Source organism: Pipistrellus kuhlii, unplaced genomic scaffold (genome assembly GCF_014108245.1).
Source record: "Pipistrellus kuhlii isolate mPipKuh1 unplaced genomic scaffold, mPipKuh1.p scaffold_m20_p_13, whole genome shotgun sequence".
Classification (NCBI taxonomy): domain Eukaryota; kingdom Metazoa; phylum Chordata; class Mammalia; order Chiroptera; family Vespertilionidae; genus Pipistrellus; species Pipistrellus kuhlii.
In genome coordinates, this window is record NW_023425438.1 from 44,263,659 (window position 1) to 44,274,475 (window position 10,817).

At 36.5% G+C, this 10,817-nt stretch overlaps 1 pseudogene; it reads left to right on the forward strand.

The window, feature by feature from the left end:
* The first annotated feature begins 5,642 nt into the window (after positions 1–5,642).
* LOC118717784 lies at positions 5,643–10,325 on the forward strand (annotated as a pseudogene).
* The last annotated feature ends 492 nt before the right edge of the window (positions 10,326–10,817 follow it).

The window sequence follows — 10,817 nt, forward strand, 5'->3', positions numbered from 1 at the left end:
GCTGAAGTTCTAATATACTTACAGATTATCACAATTTAACCCTAAGAAATTCCATGTGCACTTGTTATAATGCAGACCAACTAAAACCGAACCTTAAATTTCCTTTGAGCTCTAGGATTAATTGCATTTGTTTATAACATTCTCAGTAGGTGGGGAAATAGCTTAGTACTGTGATATACAATTTAAAAGATCTTTAAAACCCTGATCCTTATGCTTTTGCTACATAGAAACTTTTGATTCTCATGACTTAGGCTTTTCTGAACATTTGGAAATTCACAGAACAATCCAGACTTCCCCCAGCTATTTCCTTTGCACACAAAGCTCACTTCACAGCTTTGACTTGTTCACATTGTCTGGAAAATGCTATTAACAGGTCATTGGGAAGCCCCAAAGGGCTCAGAATAGTGAAAAGCTCTGAGAATCCTCATATTAATAGAAATATTTTCTCACATGCACTTAATATACTCGTAGCCATCTATGCTCAGTATTTTTGGATGGAGGAAAGGATAAATATGGCTTTTCTTACCAATGTTGGTCTCTTCCAGAGAGTGCTCAACAGTGAATTGGGAAGGTTTTGGGGACGTCTTAAGGTGATAAAATTTAATGGAAGCACAATAGAGGAGACAAGACTTGGTGGGAAGAAAAGCTTAAAACAATAATATATATACCTACTGACATAAAAACAAATGCCAGTATTCTGAATAGATACAGGTCTAAGGATATCAGGAGTAATCTGGGGACATCCACTACCAGGAAGACACGGCGATGTGTAACACGCAGGGCACACAGGATAAGATGGCTATTGACAAAATCACCTCCTACCCTCCCATGATGTGATAATGAAGCCAAGGTGGTCTTGAGAGAGAGAGAGTTGTTTTTTATATCTGACTTTCATTTTCTGCATCTTTTATGTATGATTCTCTATTGATGTTTTTTGGCCCCTTTTTAAAGAACTCAGCCATTGCATTGCACTGATTTTTGCTCTTGGGCCTCACACATTCTTGTTTTCATGATCCAAAATAGAGTTAATATCTGCCCTAGTCATTCATCCAGGACAGCGATTTTCAACCATTTTCATCTCATGGCTCACATAAACTAATTACTAAAATTCTGCAGCACACCAATATATATATTATGATCTGAAAATGTTATGATTTTGATTGGTTTACAAAAACAATGTAATTTTCTACCCTTTTTGCTCTGAAGTAAATTTTTAACAATCAGGTGCCTGTACTTGTATATCAGGAATTCTGGTACCAAGTAGCCAATCAGACACAACCTTATTACATGATGTGACCAGTAAGATAATATGCAACTTTATCATATGACATATATTTATGGTTCAAGACAGGACATTCACACTGGATGACTAATGTTATGTTGGCTACTGTCATATTTTAATCTGACAATCTTAGGGGAAAGTAGTCATTGCCCCTAATTAAGTAGGAATTGCATATTCTAAAAATTCTTGCAGCACACTGGTTGAAAATTGCTAATCTAATGAAGAAAGACCCAAACCTAAGATACTAAGCATGCAAATGATGTTAATAATATAGCTGCTGAGCCTGAGTGATATGGCTTAGTTGGTGAGTGTCGACCCATGAATCAAGAAGTCATAGGTTTAATTCCTGGTTGGGGCACACACCTGGGTTCCTGACTCAATCCCTGGTAGGGGGCATGCAGGAGACAGCAATCCATGTTTTTCTCTCATTGATGTTTCTTTCTCTCTACCCATCTCCCTTACTCTATGAAATCTTCTCTAGTAAGAGAGTAAAAGGGAAGAGCATTGGAATCAGTTGCTTTAGCAGATGTAATTGATGATACATCAAATTATATAGGAAGGCAATTTGGAGGGAAGGATTAGGAAGAACAGTTTTGCTAAGAAATAATAACACTAATCAATCAAAATGTTAATTATTTTATTAAAGAGAGTATGAGGCTTGTCTGTATTAATAGACAGTAATCAGAATTGGCAAAAAATGCAAGTCATGTAAATTTATTGGGCTTTTATAATTATTGGCTTATAGTTTGCCATCTTTATATTTCCTCTACCACTGTCAGTTGGATCTATGGATGCCTCACATTATCAATATATTTTCCACACCATTTCTGAATGTGGAATAAAACTTTAAAGTATTTTAGCCACTCTTAGTCCATTTAGTTTAATTGTGATGGGGCATAACATTAACTATGTCCATGTTCATTATCTTAATGCTGATATGAGTGTTTTCTTTAAGCTTGGTGATTTTATCATACTGTTATGAAGTCATCTATGCCAGAATTCTAGATCCCAAATCTTGAAACCTAGGATTTCTGGTTATTCTCTGGATTCTGAAACTTGTTCTTCTTTTAAATTATGAAGTGCCTCATTCTCTCACTGGCCATAATGGCAATGGCTGATATCATGTGAGCCAATAGTAGAAGTTTCAGCCAGCACTATATTTTTGTCATTGCCTCCAGTATTGTTAGCCCCCTATCATATATCACATGTTCAACATTAGCGATTTTTCATTACTTTACATAGTGCCCTTAGATGTTTATGTTACATGCTATGATTAAAAACTGCTAAAACCTTTAAAAATCAAAATTAGGCTGCTGAGCTAATATGTATTTTTATTTCATTTTTGAAGTTATTGATTTGTGAGAGATTGAGAGATTGAGAGAGAGAGAGAGAGAGCGAGAGAGAGAGAGAGAGAGAGAGAGAGAGAGAGAGAGAGATTGATTTGTTGTTCCACTTATTTTTATGCATTCATTGGTTGGCTCTTGTATGTGCCCTGAGTGGGGATTGAAACCATAACCTTGTTACATCAAGACAACGTGCTAACCAACAGACACCTGGCCAGGGCCACTATATCTTGTATTTTTATCCCAAACAACCCTAACAAATCTCTCAGTGCCTGTCTCCCAAAATGAGTAAATCAATACTAGCTTTTTGCTTCAATAAAAATTCCTAAGATAGAAAATAAGCAATTCCATAAAACACATATGGGACTCTTGAATTCTATATTATAGTTCCAAGTAGTAAAATAAAAACCATTCATGCTATTTTTTTCTCTCTCCTTATGCTGATTTTTGCAACTATGAATGAATAATGGCTAGATAGCATGTGAGATTGTTGAAAACCTCTAGATTTTAAGAATCTTCTCTTTCCCTGGTCTACAATCACGTCTTTAAGGTAATATTCTTCATACTGTCTACCTCACTTTCCTTTTATTCTTATTTTTTTGATAATGTGTGATCTAAGTTATGCATTAATTTATGACTTTCTGATCATGTTTTGCCTTCCTCAACATGCATAATGTTCTAGGGAGGTAAATATTTCCATGCAGCTTTGCCATTTTTATTTTTATTTTTATTTTTTTTGCTCTTCAACTATATATTGCCTCTGGCACCATCATTTTCTGTAACTACACTGTATTTTCTATAAGTTCACTAGCATGAGGGTAACAAGTGCCTTGAGGGGTCTGAAAAATAGGGAATTATTCCTAAGGTATGGTATCATAGATGCAAAAATAAGTAACAGGCTTAGTTAAGATAAAGGTTGACCTTTGTCAAGAAAGATACCGGCCTATGAAGTGACTATCCCCATAGCTCACTTTTAGTTAAGACGTTTTCATTTCAGATTATCTTATGTGGTCACTTTAGGTCTCTGAGTTGGTAAGGCCTGCCATGTAGACCTCCCCTGAGCTTGTCAGGTTTTGTATGCACCCCCTTTTTTCGTCCACACCTTGATAAAGCCTACTAGAACTTTAAATTTATTCAGTTGAGTTTTGTTCTTTAGCAGGTGCATATAGTGTATGATAAACTCAATTTATGTAGGAAAAAAATAGCTTTTGATAAAATGCAACAGACTTTGAGGCTAAAAAACAAACTAAACAGGTTTCCATTTCTTTACATAAGGAGCTTGGAAGTTGTTACTCTGTCCTTAAAATCAAGTAAAAAGCTAAGCAGACTGATAAAAAAAAAAAATCAACAATTCTCCGATCAATAACAGAGGGTAGGATGCAGGGCAAAACACTGCCCCCAAGACTGGAGTCAGAGCTTCCTGGGCCATGGACTCACACACAGACCCTGCCAGGAGAACCATGGCCTTAACTGAAATTCATGAATGGCTGCCTGAGGCTCAGTGTGGATGGGTCTGAGAATTAAAAACCCCATAGGACCCAGTGACAGGGGTTCTTCAATAGTATTGTAAGATTTATGATTAGGAGTTCAACTAGGTTTCCACAGTTCACATCAGAGAAAAATCCCTTATACTTCCAGCAGGGGAAGGAGAAAAAGCAGCAATTTTGAAATATACCAGAGCATTGTGTCCTCAGGAAATACTGATTATCTAAAGCCTAACTAGCAGATGTATTGTCAAAACTGACCTGATAATATCTAACTGGGGAAGAAAAATACCCAATTCCAGGCAACTTTAGAGGTCATGTCCCATCTAAGGGGGAGAAAAGAAAAACTGAGAAACTCTTGTCTTTTATACAAAAGAATTGAAAACTCATGTAGACACAAAGACTCGGAAACTCAGGCTTTTATACACATTTGACATGTGACAGGTGGTATTACACACTGTAGACTTCTGGAGGAAGGCTAGGTCCTATATTAAATGGTTATGGAAAAATTGAGCATCTATGTACATTGCAAAGGAAATGAAGTTAGGAAATGCACGAAATGTGCAAAATATAACTCATTAATATTAAGATTATATAAAGTACTCCCAAACATTAGCATGAATGGGACTACAACACCCACCAATGAATAAGATAGATAACACATGAGACTGAAAAGGCAAAATTCAAATGACCAATGTTCATGAAAAGATTTCAAACTAATTATCAATTATGGAAGTGCTAATTAGATAGATAGATAGATAGATAGATAGATAGATAGATGATACTACAAGAAAATTTATCTTTTATCTTTTAGAAAAAATGCTAATAGTAAATCAAGAAGAAATGATGGAATTAACAATTGAATTTGGCCAAAAACCTGAAAACGCTGGAAGAGGATTATTCTTCAGAGCTTCAAGAGTCCAGCCTGGTGGACATCTTGATTGCGACTTTCTGAGACCCTGAGCAGAGAACTTACCTGAGCACACCTAGGTTTCTGGCCTACGGAGTGGTGGGATACTAAATGTGGGTGGATTTAAGCTGTCAAGTTTGTAATAATTCATTAAAAGTATAATAAGAATTGAGTCAAAATTTTTCTTGATATAAGTTTACAAATAAAGAAAATAAAATTCTTTTTTGGGAAATACCATTTTACTCAATTGGGCTTAAAAATGAGTGTTCCATATATCTAATTGATCACAGATGTTCATTTCTAAAATCAATTTATTATTCATGAGCCATACACAAATGTGCTAGATTTGACACTTGAGCTATTGTTTGCCAATGCTTTCCTTAAAGCAGTGGCAATGGTACATGTGTAATTACCTAAGTTTTCCCCTGAATGAGGGTCTGAAGACAAAATAAACCAACAGGAGTGAGTCTGGGTGGGAAGCGGGAGGAGGAACTTGTGCCTTAGGAGGGAGAGGAGTGGGAGCATCTGAGCCACCACGCCACCTGTGCTTCTGTGATTCCCCTGGAGGAAAATGCCTTCCTTGGTAATCTTTCTGCATTAGCATCTGTAGAAGATATCAATTGATGCCAAAGTGCATCACAGAAAATGAATTTTCCAAGAGGAAGAAGAAAAGAGAACAGAAAGGTACTTCTTTCATACAAAAATGCAGCCAGACCCATAGATTCCTTCTTACCGACCCCTCCCTTTCCCCAAATTAAATTGGTGCCATTTGTGAGAACGTTAACATAAGTAAATGACAAGCTTTGCAGTAGATTTTACCAATATCTGAGATTATGTGATTGTTTTGCTGAAATAAAGGTGATTTCTCCAGCAGAAATGCATTATTCTAAGTAATACTGCATTTAAATCTGCGGCACTCTAGCATTTTCAATATTTTTCTCCAGAGTAAGGTCCCCAAAATTAAGACCCCCAAAATGGAGTGATACAATTTGATTCAGTGCTAGAACCAGTGAGGCTGTGGTTATTGCTTCACAGAAATGAAAACATTTTGTTATTGTTTTCTTGGGTAGAAAATGAGCAAAATAATATATAGCATAACTATAATATGAGCTCAAGAAAAAACCAGCACATTATTATAAAGCATTATGTGAAACAGAAAGCAAGAAACAGCCATGAAATCTCCCCTAGATTCCTTCATTTTGGTTGAAGAAGCTGTTTGTTTTGTTTTGATGCATTCATAATGTAGTGTGAAAATGGGTTTATTAGATATATAATGCATCATCCGGTTACTTGGAAAAGAGGAGAAAACTCATGGGGAATTAGTTCAATGGCATTGGGGAAAACCCTTATGATGTTCACTCAGTATCTGTTGATTAAAGAAGTTAAAAAGACAAGGAGTGGCCCTAATCGGTTTGGCTCAGTGGATAAGAGCATTGGCCTGCAGACTGAAAGGGTCCCAGGTTCGATTCTGGTCAAGGGCATGTACCTTGGTTGTGGGCACAGCCCCAGTAGGGGGTGTGCAGGAGGCAGTTGATCAATGTTTCTCTCTCATTGATGTTTCTAACTCTCTATCCCTCTTCTTTCCTCTGTAAAAAGCCAATAATTTTTTTTTAAAGACAAGGACTGCCGAAAATTCTCTGTGTGGAGAATTTCTGAGACTTTGTTGACCCTTTCAAACAGAAGATGACAATAATTCCATTAGACATTAGCAGGGACACAGATGGCATAAGAGCTGAACACAGAGTGGGAGACTTCAGCTGCCATGTTTTCTGTCTGTCCTGGTTGAAGTCAGCTAAAGGTCATTTACAATATAAACCTCATGTCAACTTCTAGAAGGTCTGAAGGCATTTGTAAATTTCTGAAATTACCAGCACCTTTTCACACATGACTCACTATTTAAAAAGAAAAACAAAGAGAGCAAAAAATAAAAATAAAAAAGTAAGCTTTTGAAATAGTAGTATAATAAAATGTAGTGAGACAAGAAGCCATTCTAATGTGTTGGTAGTAGAGAATAACAAGTACAAATTAATCAGAAATGTGCTAATAATCCCTTAAAAACTGAAACTTAAAAAGGTTTGTCAAGTATGACTGCAAATTCTTTTGCTTAACAAATCAATAGATCTCATTGGACTTCACATCTTCTATTTTGTAAATGCTTTCTGAATACCTACTGTATTCAGATACTATATTAAAAACCAATTCAGTCATAGGTAGCTAGATCCACGATGGGAATCAGCAATTGACTGTGCCAGAATTCCCCTGGCCTCTGAAAAATAAATGCCAATGGCATCCTCCAGTCACATGTAAAACAAAAACTTTTACCCATTTTACAGATTAGGAAACTATATAAGGAGGAATTAAATGGCGATAGGAATAGCTCAGCATAGTTTTTTAAAGTCCAATACTTAGAAGGGGACTAACACATCAAGACTTTTCTGCTGCTTCTCCTTATATCCTGCCTTTTGTTTTTTTCCAGACTCAGAAAATTCTGAAAAATAGCCTTGAAATTTAAGCTCAAAGGCCAGTATCTAGATCGATTATGTACCAATTCTGTGGCTGAGGCACCAAATTTGTTTCTATGAGCTTGATTTCCACATTCCTAATACAGTGACAATAAGACAACCTATCTTTTCAATTAGGGTTTTCTGAGAATTAAATATTCTTGATAAAATATAAAGCAGTACATCATTACAGAGTGTACAAGCTTTTTAAAAATGTGTGGCTGGAATAGTCATTTATTTTCAATTTTCTCTATACTATAATATTGTCATATTGATGAGGAAAATAAGACATTTTTGGGGGGAAGACCAGCAGCCTGACTCTGTACCTAATTAATTAGTATCCCTAATGCACATTCCTATTAGCCTATAGTTTAATCACTGCCCCTTCCTTCATTATCTGGTCTTGCAAGACTTGTTTACCTAAATACTCACATTTTACAGGGGCCATAAACCATAAACAATACACAACCCCTAGAGAAGGTTATCAGTGCTGGTGCCAGGCCAGGCCTTTAGGTGTGGTCTCATGGCCCCCATCCCAAAACACAGGGCTTTTTCCAAAGTCCACAAAAGGTCTGGAAGTCTGATTGTTATTCGGGGGACAAAGAAACCAAAGGGTATAAAGAGAAAACTTCCTCCACATTGGTTTGCTCAGGATTTGGAAATAAGATCCCCTAAGTCACAGTACAAGTACTGTACATCTGGAAATAAATGGGATTTTCCTGTATCTCTGGGTACTCCTGTGTATTTTTCGGTCACATGGTAAATTCTGTAACAATATAGTTATGCAAAGATTGTACATTGTAGGACTTTTTCATTTCAATTTCTTCTTACTCAGTGTTAGTGTGTATTATCATTGTCTATGACCTCAAGTCATATAATTACCTGGTTGCTTAGAGGTAATCAATCACTTTCCACAATTGTAGCTTTTGTTTATCTTGCTACTGAGGAAGTAACTAAGATATTTGCACTAAATCTACACCTTTTGTGTTGTTAGGATTGTCTTCCTTTGGATCAATATGACACAGTATTTACTTTTGTGGGAAAAATATTGCTATCTGAAGCTCAAATACATTCTATTCTGCTGTGAAAATTATTTACTATGCATGTGCATTGATTTCTTAATAATATTATCAAAATCCCAAATACACTCTTCTGTAGATGAAATCAAATATGTTTGACCAGGTTTTTCCCTTTACCCAAGGAATCAGTACCTTACTGGTAGAGTCAGTTTAATCTGGAAAATGTCACTGTTTTCAGTACCAATGAGCAGGAGAGCACCTTGAGTCAGAGGCACACTGAAGACAGGGAAGAAGGATGGGTGTAGAAGAAAGTGAAATGGCAGGTGATGAAGCCCCAGCATCTTGCTCCATCCCAGTTGATTGCAATCTGTTTTGAAAATCCTGGTCACTTCACTTCAGAATTACTTCACAACCCTGTGCAATGCTATGAGATTTCATGGAAATGTTTTTGTTGTTGTTGTTGTTGTTTTAGTATTCAGAAATTCTAGCTGTTTCAAGAGTTATCAATTGCTTGATACTCAGTCCTCAAGATAAAAGGTGGTAGAATTAAAAACAGCAGAACATGTATATTTTGCAAAATGTGTTTTGTTTTGTTTTTTTAAAATATATTTTATTGTTTTGTACAGAGAGGAAGGGAGAGAGAGAGAGTTAGAAACATCGATGAGAGAGAGTCATCGATCAGCTGCCTCTTGCACACCCCCTACTGGGGATATGCCCGCAACCAAGGTACATGCCCTTGACCAGAATCGAACCCAGGACCTTTCAGTCCCCAAGCCAACGCTCTATCCATTGAGCCAAACCGATCTCGGCTGCAAAATGTTTAACAAGTGAAAATTGATGGGCTTACAATTGTGCAATAGTAACTTTCAATGACACATCCTATATCAGGATCTCATCTTATTTCAATGTTTTCAAGAGACAGGTCAAATTCAAACTATATTTCAACTAATGAGCAATCACTCTGGATTGAAGATACTACAAAATCAGTTTATTTAGTACTATCTAAAAACCCACCTGATGGAGAAATATTTTCAAAGAGGGCAGAGCATTAAACACTGAAGAAAACTGAAACTCATGGAAAAGTAAAGTCTGATCAAGTTTTACAAAGGAAAAACATCAGCTACCAAGCTGATGAGAGTAATATGGAAGAGAACAGTAGCAGAAGTTTTCACAGGGAAAGGACCCAGCACAAAGAGTCTGATGGGAAATGGGTTAGCAAGGCTTTGGAATCTCTGCCCTAATAATATGAAAGCCGGTGCAGCAGAAATAAGGGTATATGTGCCAATTTTGAAGGTACACTTTGAAAAAGCCTTTGAACAGTCAGATCCTGAAAATGAGAATATGAATAATTCAAATTATGGTTGGAGAGTCTTGAGACTATCAGCATGGAAAGCCCTCATTTCTTCTAGCCAAGCATCCAGCAATTTTAACCTTTGGCAGAATATCTTGAAAATGTGGTAATAAAGTTAGCCAAGGAATTAACCACCTCCTTCTGAAGAAATAAAAGCAGGTGAGGATGAATATGACAATGCTTTATTGAAGGAAAACAAAACCCTGATGTTCTGACAGGAAAACCTGTAGCAGGGGAACAAACAGAAGTGTTGCAAACAAATTGGATGATCAATGGAAAGTTCGAGCTCCCTAATTGGAAATAAAAGCTCAGAAAGTATACATTAGACAAGTTGAGTGTGAGAGTGGAGAGATGAAGATGAGATCTAGGCAGCTACTAGTTGTCTGGCAAGATCAAGAGAAAGTACATGCAACACCTGGGATTACAAAGCCCTAAATAAGTGTCCAGAAATCAGTGTTTCAGAGATTCAACAGAGATAAGAGTTGTTAGGTAAAATGCTGAAATACAGAGAACTTTTCATGGTGTTGAAATTTTACTGTATGATACGGTAATGTCAAATATAACACATTAAACATTTATCAAAACCTACAGAACTATGCAGCACAAACAGTAAACTTTCAGATACATATACATTAAAAAAATAAAAGTTCTGAGAATCCTACAATATAATGCAGAATATGGAAATTGATTCTAAATATGTTATAAAGGGTCCTGGCCAGGTAGCTCAGTTGATTAGAGTGTCGGCCAGATAAGCCAAGGTTGAATGTTAGATACCTGGTCAGGGCACATACAAGAATCAACCAATGAATCCATAAATAAGTGGAACAACAAATCAATATCTCTCTCTCTCTCTCTCTCTCTCTCTCTCTCTCTCTCTCTCTCTCTCTTTCTCTCCCCCCTTTCATTTCCTCCCTCTCTAAAATCAAT